This window comes from Dreissena polymorpha, chromosome 2, assembly GCF_020536995.1.
Source record: "Dreissena polymorpha isolate Duluth1 chromosome 2, UMN_Dpol_1.0, whole genome shotgun sequence".
Taxonomy (NCBI): Eukaryota; Metazoa; Mollusca; class Bivalvia; order Myida; family Dreissenidae; genus Dreissena; species Dreissena polymorpha.
In genome coordinates, this window is record NC_068356.1 from 134228566 (window position 1) to 134241748 (window position 13183).

Below are 13183 nucleotides of genomic sequence, written 5' to 3' on the forward strand. Positions count from 1 at the left end.
AACCTGGTAAACATGTCACTGCGACAAGGAGTGTTTCCTAGCACATTCAAACACGCAATTGTTCGTCCACTTCTCAAAAAGTCTGGCTTAGATCTCGATCTTTCAAATTATAGACCTGTGAGTAATCTGGCCTTTCTCTCAAAACTGATTGAAAAAGCAGTGCTACTTCGTTTAAATGTACATGTTGACGCACACAAGCTTCTACCGAAGAATCAGTCCGCCTACCGACGGCATCATTCTTGCGAATCTGCCTTACTGAGGCTCGTTAATGACATATTGGCAGGCATGAAAACCAGGAAGTAACAGCCATGATCGCAATTGACCTAAGTGCTGCCTTTGATACCGTGGACCACGACATTTTGGTTGACGTGCTTCAGGCCCATTATGGTCTTCAAGACACCGCACTTGCGTGGATGAACTCATATTTGAGGGGTCGTTGTTGCATGTGAATGACGGGCGGTCAACAGCGCGCCCCTTGCAGTGCAGTGTACCACAAGGAAGTTGCTTAGGGCCATGGTTATACCTTGCCTATGCTGGAACTCTATTTGATGTCATCCCAGCAAATGTCTCAGTATATGGGTTTGCTGATGATCACATTGCCAAGACAACTTTTAAACCGTCCACTTCAAATGAAAAGAACGCAATCACTGAGCTTGAAAAATGCGCATTTACTATTAATCACTGGATGAATGCAAATAGATTAAAAATGAACACATCAAAAACTGAGTTTATTCTCTTTGGCAGTCTGAAACAACTCCAGAAAATCCATACAAATGAAATAAACATCGCAGGGGACATAATCCAGCGAGAGCCAACTATTCGGTACCTCGGTGCATTCCTTGACGAATCCCTTAGTTTAAAAAAACATGTATCAATGAAATGTCGTTCTGTCATGTTAAACTATTTAAGGATTAAAATCATAAGAAAGTATCTCACAAGACAGTCCGCAGAAATCCTCATTGTTTCCCTTGTTCTATCACACCTTGACTATTGTAACGTAATTCTGTATGGTGTGGCAGAGTGGGAAATCATCAAAATGCAACGAATACAGAATATGTGCGCCAAATTGGTTTTACAACGAAGCAAGTTCGACAGTTCGAAGCAAGCGCTATATGAGTTGCACTGGTTGCCGATCAAAGCAAGGATAATCTTTAAACTACTTACGTTCATGTACAAGTGCTCTAATGATGAGGCCCCGACTTACCTCACTGAACTTCTCACAAAACAGATTCCAAACAGACAAGGCCTGCGGTCATGCGGCATTAACATGGCCTCATATGACGTTCCGTTCAATAAGCGAAAGACATTTAGTGACAGGAGCTTCAGTACAGCTGGGCCAAGACTTTGGAATTCCTTGCCTCAGGATCTTAGACAATCGAATTCCTTAGAATCTTTTAAGAAGAATTTAAAAACTTACATTTTCCGTGATTTTTATGCACTTTTCTGAGATTATGTATTTTAATCGAAATACCGTATACGGTTCAATGTTTAAAATAACCCCGATCGTATCTCTTTTACCAGGTTTATAATTGGTTTATTATTTATATATTGTTTAACTTGTTTTATTTTCAGCTTATTGTAAAACTATGGTTCAATGTTTTATATAACCCCGATTGTATCTCTTTTACCGGGTTTATAATTGGTTTATTATTTATATATTGTTTAACTTGTTTTATTTTCAGCTTATTGTAAAACTATGGTTCAATGTTTTATATAACCCCGATTGCATCTCTTTTACCAGGTTTATAATTGGTCTATTATTTATATATTGTTTAACTTATTTTATTTTCAGTTTATTGTAAAACGCCATTGAATATGTATTTTCATAGTAATTGGCGTTTAAGCAAATAAACAAGTTTCAAGTTTTGTTTCCAACGTAACTCCCGTGCGACTGAAAGTATCTTGCAGCCATGTGATAGACTTATTTGACTGGGCCTTTAGTATAACCTTTTTATTTAAGTTTGATTGCATCGAAAGCCTAAGGTTTATTGAAACGATTTCGAATCTGTTTACTTGGTGGAACACGGACTCGAGATGAGAGTATACGCTCCGTGAGTGGAACCAGTATTGGTTGTTTGTTGTTGTGTTTTGGTTGTTTTTGTTTTTTTGTGTTGTTGTTGTTTGTGTGTTTTTTGTTTGTTGTTCTGTTTTTGTTGTTGTTGTGTTTGTTGTTGTGTGGTTTTTTTTGTTGTTTTTTGTTGTTGTTTTTTTTTTTGGGGGGGGGCTTAAAACGCTTTCATATTGGTGATCGAGCACTCGATGGCCCGTTCGAAGTGATAGGATACATATAGTAGCTAGAGAGAGAGAGAGAGGGGGGGGGGGGGAAGAGGGGGAACGGGACGGGCGAGAGAGAGGACGAGACGAGATAGGCAGGCGAGCGGGCTCTTCTCTCGCTTGCTGCTCCTCTCTCGCTCTCTCTCTCGACTCTCGCCTCTCTCTCTGCTCGCTCTCTCTCTCTCTCACTCTCTCTCTTCTTCTCGCTCTCTCTTCCTCTCTCTCCGCTCTCGTCTCCTCTCGTCCCTCCTCTCTCTCTGAGGAGAGGCTAGCGAGAGAGAGAGTTCTCAGAGAGAGAGCGAGAGAGTGAGAGAAGAAAGCCTCAGAGAGGAGAGGAGAGAGAGAAGATCATAGACTGAGGTTTAGAGAGAGAGGAGAATCGAGAGAGACCTTAGATGGAGAAGGAGGACTGACTATGAGGAGAGGAGCGAGGAGGAGCAACGAGAGAGAGAGAGAGAGAGAGAGACAGCAGAGAGAGAGAGGATTGAGAGAGAGAGAGAGAGAGGAGAGATGGCGAGAGAGAGATAGAGCGATGAGAAAGAGAGAGAGCGAGAGAGAGAGAAAGAGAGAGAATAGGAGGGAGAGAGGAGAGAGAGAGAGAGAGAGAGAGAGAGAGTTGTATAATTTATGCCAGAGGTTTGAGTTCTTCAACTATATTCATTCACAAATGGAAACATAATCTGAATATCGTGTTAAAATGGAATATTTTTTAACGGAGCGTATATGTTAAGAATCAATAAACAAGAAATATCTTTAAAAAAAGATAAACGGCGTTGATTGTGGTAGGAGTTAGTGAAAGGTAAACTGTTCAATGAATGAGATCAAAGATAGCGAATGTCTTTTTCTGTGCAGTTCTTAGCTGCATCACACGCAGTACGGGATGTTACGCGGAGTTTTCGCGGCTTATTTTACATTATTGACGATGCTGCGAAGCAGTGCGTCTAAGTTATCATACCATGAACAAGAAATATCTTTTAAAAAGATATACGGCGTTGATTGTGGTTGATGTTTATGAACGATCAAAAGTTATCTCTATGAGATAAAAAGTAGCGGATGCCTTTTTTCTGCGCAGTTCTTAGCTACATCATAAGCAAATCAATTACGGGGTGTTGCGCCAGATTTCGTGGCTTATTTTGCTTTATGTGATATTATTACTCAGATATCTATATTAACAGAATAGAAAAACACAAGAAACATGAAAATAAACGATTGCATATAGGTCAGCCGGCAATACTCGAATCTTATTTAATTGCATAATTATAGTATAGTGAATTATTGTGCTCATGCTTAATAAACTGGTCTAAATGGATAAATATTTCTAATTATTTTTATCAAAATTGGTCCTTATCATGCAAATGTTAAAACCATATTAAAAATCGATGATTGACATACCACAATAATATCGCCGAATATCTTTATTTAGTATCTTTCTGATCAAAACAGACTTCAAGTGCACAAAGTTTACGAGACAGCGTTTATATAAAGATTTCTGCAACTGACCGCAAACTGACCTTGATACCTTGCGGATTGGAATGCAATGCATTACAGTCAGTACGTTATTGTCAGTAAGACCGGTGTAACACAATGATCGCAACCCCTTCTGCGAACTCCGGTGATGAACTGTATATAAACTCTGATTTTCACAAATGGCCGGGAGTTGACCCGAAACCTCGCGGGTTGAAATGCAATGCAAGTAAGTACTAAATATGACAACATAGCTACTAGTATAAACGCTTTTGCGCTGGTAATTCTCTGAAAATAAAAGGTGAACGCACAAACTGTATTTATGTCGAAAATTGATTGTAAAACTGTTCTATCTATTGAGCCTTTTCATTAGAGATAAAATTGTTTCATGCAGTAAAACAGTGTTACAAAGACGCGGATATGTTTCCAATGTTATGGTGTTATACTCAAATCAGCCAATGGAATAAATGAAGTGTATTCATTCGTACCTAGCCGCGGGAAATTTTATTTGAGTATTATTGGACACTTACAAAGGTCAAGTCAGGGTGAAAAGCTGGCTTATTCAGCTAACGCCGAAAAAAAAGCTTCACAGTGGCGACCTATGTTAAAGACCGAGCCAGTCCGATTGAGATAGCTCGATTTTTCTAATCGGCATACCTCGCTGATTATCGTTGATAAAGGTATAGGAAGCTCAGCTATAAATAGGACAGCATATTCTGGGAAAATATTTAATGATAGTGTGAAAACTTTAATTTTAAATCAGTTATATATTCAATACATTATATGTTTATAGATCAATGAAACAACTATGCATTTTCTGTATTGTATTTGACATTTGTCGTGATTCAGTAAATCAATTGCGAATTAATACGTGTATAATTAACTTTCAACGCGATCATATGTGTAAAGAAAACGAATTATTTCGAACCTGCCGTTTGTAAACGTTGTAGCGACTATGGTAAATAAACAGCATAATAGCCAAATGACATCTGTGAAACTCGCTCGTGTGCGTGCTTCCTCATTTTGCATATTTAATAAACTTTTCAAACAGAAATTACAGAGCCACATCAGTGCACATACTATGTTTGATAATTTATTCGTTTGTTGGACATTGTTTGCTGTTTTAAACACAGGTGGTTAGCGTGTGGCTATGATATTAATTAGTGAAAACATCATTTTGAATGATAAATAATCATATTATAACGAAAAATTAACTTTTCTGAAAAAAAAAATGTCACTATCAAATATATATATAACAAGGTATGCAACTCAAAATCACCCCAAAACGGGGTGCATCGCTTTGAACAGCCATATCTTCATCAATTGTGCAGCGATTTTCACGATCTCGGTCTTATTCAACGCAGAAATGAATTTCCTTTCTGGAAATGTATATGTCTTGCAATATTTTTACAAATGCTGGGTCAACTTTTAAGAAATAACACGATACACAACACGCATGACCCAGTTGACAGTGATCATGTATTCTTTATGAATGAAATCTCCAGTTGTAAAGACACACCTCCGCATTGGACCAATGAAATCACTCGTATGTTTAAAATGTCAGTTAGTTGAAATGTATGTAAACAAAGGTTTCAAACGGCGCTGGACAGTTAGTCTTGATGCAGAATGTAACGACAAGAACGGTAATAATGTTTTTTCATACGTTTTATTGAATTATGGTATCGAACTACATGAACTTTGTAGGGAAGTTGCCCTTTACTCCGTGAAGATTTCAGTCTTAAAGACAGCATGATCACTGTCAACTGGGTCATGCGTGTTGTGTATCGTGTTATTTCTTAAAAGTTGACCCAGCATTTGTAAAAATATTGCAAGACATATACATTTCCAGAAAGGAAATTCATTTCTGCGTTGAATAAGACCGAGATCGTGAAAATCGCTGCACAATTGATGAAGATATGGCTGTTCAAAGCGATGCACCCCGTTTTGGGGTGATTTTGAGTTGCATACCTTGTTATATATATATTTGATAGTGAAATATTTTTTTTTTCAGAAAAGTTAATTTTTCGTTATAATATGATTATTTATCATTCAAAATGATGTTTTCACTAATTAATATCATAGCCACACGCTAACCACCTGTGGTTATATATATATTTGATAGTGAAATATTTTTTTTTCAGAAAAGTTAATTTTTCGTTATAATATGATTATTTATCATTCAAAATGATGTTTTCACTAATTAATATCATAGCCACACGCTAACCACCTGTGGTTGAAACAAAATAGTTTTAGGTGACTAATTTACCGCTCGAAGTATTAAAGAAACATGATATATATGAAAAGAATCACAACCCAAATATAAAATTTATATGTGTTTTGTATTCCCCATGAAAAAGATATGTATTGAACAATTTTCATGTGCGCCTAAATGTGTATGTGTACTTTAACGGATCGTTTCAAACTTTCAACGCTGTCAATTATCGTAAATGGAAGGTTTTCGCGCTGCAAAAAAATTTGGAATAAATATAGCAAATTGTCAGTTGAAATACTTTTAAACTTAAATCAATACCCGGTAGATCTGGACAAAAACTATTCTTTGTCTGTATCCAATATACGCCGTGTGTGGTATCTCTAATATATTTTTGTTCAACAGCTGTTCGTGCATTTGGATAAGGGCATGAACTCTAAATGGGCTCCGATACACCATGGCCAACCGCGGAAGGTCACATACCAGTGTGAAATGTGGACTGTCATCCCTGCCGTTGCTGTGAATACAAAGATAAGTGATATCATTTTTAAAGGTCAAAGATGATGTTAGACAGGTATGCTTAAAGAGATAATTGTGATGTGCGATTGATGTTGACTTCCTCTGGTAAGCATTACTGCTGTTGGTATGCAGACAGACAACACTGTCAATTCGACTTGATTTATAGAGATAGGGCGTATTAACAATGCTTGCGCTCAAACTCGGGCAAGACTCCTCAGTTTACAGCGAGGGACACAAAAAACTGTTTTTCCCGCAAGCGTTAACACACTGACGTGGGTCGATGGTGCGAAAGCGAGTCAGAGTCAGCGTAAACAGAGTTAAAACACTTTATCTCTGAAAATCAAGTCTAATCGATGGCATGTTCGTTCTGTTTTCCAACAGCAATACTGTTTGCCAAAGGCAGTAAGTAAGGCTCGATTGGTCATTGTCGGCTCGGGTACTACTTACATGTACCCCGGGTACTCTAAAGTATACTTACATGTACCCCGGGTACGGTAAATATACTTAATCGTACCCGGTCGATATTAGACTGTACCCAAGTATTTCCGCCCCAACTCCGATGTCGTAAAACGCGCTACCGATTATATTAAATAAAACTTCTCTTTTTAAAAATCTGCATCAACATGCTTTATGAGTATGAGTGTCGATAAGTGCGGGTCTGATAAGTGGGTTGTGACGAAACGGATCGCGACCGGTAGGTCAATGTCACGTTTATAATTAAACAGTGCTCCAGCCTCCAGCTATGCCTAAATTGAAGGGCGCCCTGCCCTCCCGAACCTCCGCCCTGCCCCCCCCCTGCCCTTAATTTTTTCTTTTACATATGCTCCTTAATTAATCTCTTATTACATTGTAATTAATTTATACCTCAATGTACACATTATATTTCAATGGTTTAATAATAATGGGAAAACTTATTCTAACAATTATTAATAACATATAAATTAACATGCAACAGGAAGCATTCCAGAAACGCCCTCGAAAGTGCCCTTTTGACAAAATACAGGCGCGTCGAGAGTGCCCTTTTGACAAAAAAGCCCCCCTGGCCTTTTTCAATCCTAGCTGGAGCACTGTATAATATTTATATATATTTTACGCTTACATGTATACATGTAATGAACTACTAATGGGGCATGCATTTAAATCTTAATAAAAGTATAAGTGTACCGATGTGAATGTGAGGGTCGTCGCGCATGCATGATTATTGCAAAGGAAATTCACTAAAAGATTAATCGAGTTTAGGCCGCCGCCCGTGAAATAAGGGCCTTTGGATGACTGTACTGGTGGCCGTCCGATACCTTGACGATAATATATGTATCCCGGAAAAAAAAACTTTTTGGAAAAACACACTAATCTGTAGGTACAAATAGAGCTGACCCATTTATAATCCTTTCAAAGTCACACACCGTATGAATCGTTATTATTTAAAGTAAGCTATCTTTGTTTAATTGGTTGATATAATGGACCAGCGTTGTTTGTACCGGGGTGATTAGTGGGGTTTTCTAAACTCTTGCTTTTCATCAGTCTATTGAATATTGCTCAGTGCCTTTCGTTGCATAATTTGTCGCCACGATCTTATTCGAAATAGGACGATGTTTTAACAGTTTATAACCTACGTCCGATCAAGTAAAAAAATACCATCGACGATCTGACGGTGTGCGGCCAAACTAAAAAAAATATATCACTAGGTGTGTGTTAACGTTTAAAGGATACGTTAAACTTCGACTGGTGCCATCCAAATATCATTCAGCGATTCTTTTTATATAATTATTATAGGTTATATACGCTTTCGAGCCTAGGGTTAGATCGTATGACAACAGTTAATGCAGATTTAAAATCACAAAATATGTAAAGTATTCTTTTTTTAATCATACATTAACAGTTCGACACAATGCTTCAGTTGTGTGAATAAGCTGATAATTGCTGTATTAAATACAATTGACAGTGCCCATCTTTGCACCACTACTTTATTTTTTTATTTGAGCTAGTGGGACGTTACACCTTCCTGAGATGTGATCAGGTGGTTTATCAAGGTGTGAAACTTGATCGGGTTTATCAATGGTTGTTGGGATATTGGAATGAATGGATGTGCAGTTCGCCTGATAAGGTAAACATAAATGTGTATTACACGTACTTATTACTTATTCGCGTATGCTTTGAAATTGTGACAGTGCTTGTAAGTGCGATAAGTGTTAAAAAGTTTGGTTGAGGAAAATGAAAAAAAAATACACATGTATCACGTAAAACGAAAAAGAACGAACAAATATTTTGTTGACTAAAACACCGCTAAAAGTATTGAAAACAACGAGTATATTAACGAATTTAAGCAGAACATAAAAACACATTGATATGTTTGTTGTTTTCCACATGAAAGCGATAGCCATTTAACAATACACTTGTGCGCCCAAAAGTGAATGAATACTTTTACGGAATCCACTCATTTTGAATTTTCAAAACTGACAGTTTTTATCCTAAATAAAAGGTTGTCGCGCTGCAACTAATTTTGAAAAATTAAATCACATTGTGATTTGGAACACTTTAAAACTTTAATCAATAGATTTCGACAAACATATTGGCGACATGTCCTTTGTCTGTATTTAATATACGTAAATGGGTGTCATCTATAACATCTTTTTCGAACAGCTGTCCGTTTATTTGGATACAGACAGTAACTCGCTATGGGATCGGATACACCATGACCAACTGCTGGAGGTCACTGTAAAAAGACCGAAGTATGGATCGTTGAAATGTCATCTCTGCCACTGCTGTAAATACAAAGATAAGTGATAATATATCTTTTTGAAATTGACGTAAGGCAGGTATGATTAAAGAGACAATTGTGATGTGCGATTGTCGTTGAGTTCCTATGGTAAGCAGTACTGCTGTTGATACGCAGAAAGACAACACTGTCCATTCGACTTGATTTGTAGAGCTAGGACGTTTTAATGTTGTTGACGCTCTGTCTGTGTCTGTCTGCTAAAACTCTGGCAAGGCTCCTCAGTTTTTACTGCGAGGGACACCCTTTTTTGCCCGCTAGCGTAAACACTGACGCGGGTCGATGGTGCTGGTACAGCGAGTCCGAGTCGTCCGAGTCAGCGTAAGCATTGTTAAAACGCCTTAATAATTAGCTCTAAAAAGCAAGTCTACTCCACAGGTGGTTAGCGTGTGGCTATGATATTAATTAGTGAAAACATCATTTTGAATGATAAATAATCATATTATAACGAAAAATTAACTTTTCTGAAAAAAAAAATATTTCACTATCAAATATATATATATATATATTTGATAGTGAAATTTTTTTTTTCAGAAAAGTTAATTTTTCGTTATAATATGATTATTTATCATTCAAAATGATGTTTTCACTAATTAATATCATAGCCACACGCTAACCACCTGTGGTCTACTCGATAGCGTTTTCGTTCTGTTTTCCAACAGCATTACGGTTAACTAAAGGCAGTAACTAAGGTCTTACATAATCTTATCCCTTTTTTCAGTGCAGCTGTTTAACGTAAACTCTGACATTTTCTTTCAATAGGACGTATTCTAATTTACCTACCGGTATATATGCTAATACGTGTTTATTTTATTTATCTGTTATCGCCCCTTATCGTTGGTTAAAATGATACTAAAGTGTATATTTTCAATAAAGTAGTGTTTAATTTATTTTTATTTCAGTTACTAGTTCGTGTCAGATGGGACTCTTTCACGATCCGGTTCCACTGCTGGAGAAGGATGGCGAAACGTTTTCGGATGCCATGAAGATTCTTCAATTTAGCCGCTGGTGGTGGTGCTGGTGGTGATGATGGTGGTGGTGATGGTTGTGATGGTGGTGGTGATGATGGTGGTGTTGGTGGTGGTGGTGATATTGGAGGTGATAGTGGTGTTGGTGGTGGTGGTTTGGTGACGGTGGTTGTGATGGTGATGCTGATGGTGGTGGTCGTGGTTATAATGATGTTGATGGTGGTGGCGATGGTGGTAGTGGTTGTGGAAATGATGATGTTGCTGGTGTTGGTGATGATGCTGGTGGTGAAGGTGGTTGTGAAGGTGATGGTTGTGGTGGTGATGATGGTGTTTGTAATGATTAACGCGGGAGATCAGTCTCCACAAGGTCGCATCCGGGGGATAACTTTTGATTATCCGAAAGGGTTCCTTTGAAAAGTCATACCCACTCGCCGTGGATATAGCGCACAATACATGTATGCTAAATAGGCTGTACGTACGTCTCCCCCCCCCCCCCCTGACGCCGACCCTCATTTAAATCCAGGGAAGAAACTATGTCAGCCCGACAAGCAGCCGCCAGGAGATCAGCGTGCACAAGTCGCTTCCAGGGGATAAATCTTACTTGTCCGAAACGGGCCCTTAAAGGTGCATATCATCTCGCCGTATATATAGCGCATATGACGCTTAATAGGCTGTATGTACGTCCCCCTGAAGCCCACCCTAAATAAAACCCTGGGTCGAAACTAGGTCAGCCCGACAGGCAGTCAACTGGAGATCAGCGTGCACTAGGTCACTTCCGGTGATAACTCTTGTGTGTCCGAAAGGGGCCCTACATATAGCGCATAATATGCTCAATAGACTGTTAATACGTCCCCCTGACACCGACCCTAATTAAAACACGGGCCGAAATAAGGTCAGCCCGATAGGCAGCTGACCGGAGATCTGCCTTCACTAGGTCGATTCCGGGGGAAAACTCTTGTTTGTCCGAAAAAGACACTTAAAGATGCATACCCACTCGTCGTCGATATATCGCATAATACGCTAAATAGGCTGTATGTAAGTCCACCTGACGACGACCCTTATTTAAAACCCGAGCCGAAACTAGGTCTGCCCGACACTCGCCAACGGGAGATATGCTTGAAATAGGTCGCTACCGGGGGATAACTCTCGTGTGTTTTCGAAAGGGCCCTTAAAAGTGCATACCCACTCGCTTTGTATAAAGCGCATAATACAATAAATAGGCTGCATGAACGTCCCTCTGACGCTGACCCTAATTAAACCCCCGAACCGAAAGTAAGTCAGTCTGACAGGCAACCGACGGGAGATCAGCGCGAACTAGGTCGATTCCGGGTGATAACTATTGTTTGTCCGAAAGGGGCCCTTAAAGGTACATACCCACTCGTCGTGGATATATCGAATACTACGCTTAATAGGCTGAATCAACGTGTCCCTGACGCCGACCCTAATTAAAACCCCGCGCCGAAACTATGTCAGCCCGACACGCAGCCGACGGAAATATGCTTGCAATAGATCGCTGCCGGGGGATACTCTTGTTTGTTCAAAGAGGGCCCTTACAGGTGCATACCAACTCGTCGTCGATATATCGCATACTAGTAATACGCTTAATGTACGTCCATCTGATGCCGACCATAATTTAAACTCCGAGCCGAAAGTAGGCAATCATGACAGGCAGCCGCCGGGAGATCAGCGTGCACTAGGTCGCGTCCTCTTGTTTTTCCGAAAGGGGCCCTTAAAGTTGCACATCGATTTGCCGTAGATATCGCGTATACTTCGCTTAATAGGCTTGATTAACGTCCTCCTGACGACAACCCTAACAAAAACCGTGGGCCGAAACTAGGTCAGCCGAAGGAAGATCAGCGTGCGCTATGTCACTTCCTTGTGATAACTCTTGTTTGTTCGAAAGGGGCACTGAACGGTTCATACAAACTGGTTGTGTAAATAATGCAAATGGCTTGCTAAATAGGCTTAAATTTAATAATATGATGAATGGTTCAACCTATTCAATAAGATTGCTAAAAAGCTAAATAGACTGCATAGGCTGAATAGGTTTCTAAATAGCCTAAATAGGATGTTTGTTTCAACCTATTTAATACACTTGTTGAAAGGCTACTTAATTAATATGCTTGATATGCTAAATAGGATGTATTTTATAACAGACATGTACTAAACTTGCTAACTTCGCTTAATAGGCGAAAAATACTGGTGCATATGCTTTTAGGATTTATTTTTTCAAAATATATACCAAACCTCCCAAATAGGATGAAATAGGATAAAAAGAATATACTAAATAGGCTAAGTATCATGTTTTTTCAACCTATGTACTGAACGTGTTAAATAGGCTAAAAATGGTGCTAAAAAGAATAAATAGGATGCTTGTTTCAACCTATTTAATACACTTGTTGAAAGGCTTCTTAATATGCTTGATATGCTAAATAGGATGTATTTAATAACAGACATGCACTAAACTTGCTAAATTCGCTTAATAGGCAAAAAATACTGGTACATATGCTTTTAGGATTTATTTTTTCAAAATATGTACCAAACCTCCCAAATAGGCTGAAAAGAATATGCTAAGTATCATGTATTTTCCAACCTATGTACTGAACGTGTTAAATAGGCTAAATAGGCTAAAAAGGGTGCTAAAAAGATTAAATAGGATCCCAGCAAACATATGACGTTAATTAGACGTTGAAAAGACGTTGTACCATGACGTTGAATGGCCGTTGAATTTTGGTTGTAAATGAAAGTTTTTTTAGACGTCATTTTATGACGTTGATTCAACGTCATGTTACAACCAAAATTCAACCATTTTTCGACAAAAATCCAACCATTCTACAACCACTTTGCAACCAAACTTCAACCACTTTGCACCCAAAATTCAACCACTTTGCAACGTAAAAATGTATGGTTCGCTTAACGTTCCCGAAACGTTGAGGAATAACGTTATAATTTAACCTAAAACGAACCTAAATCTAA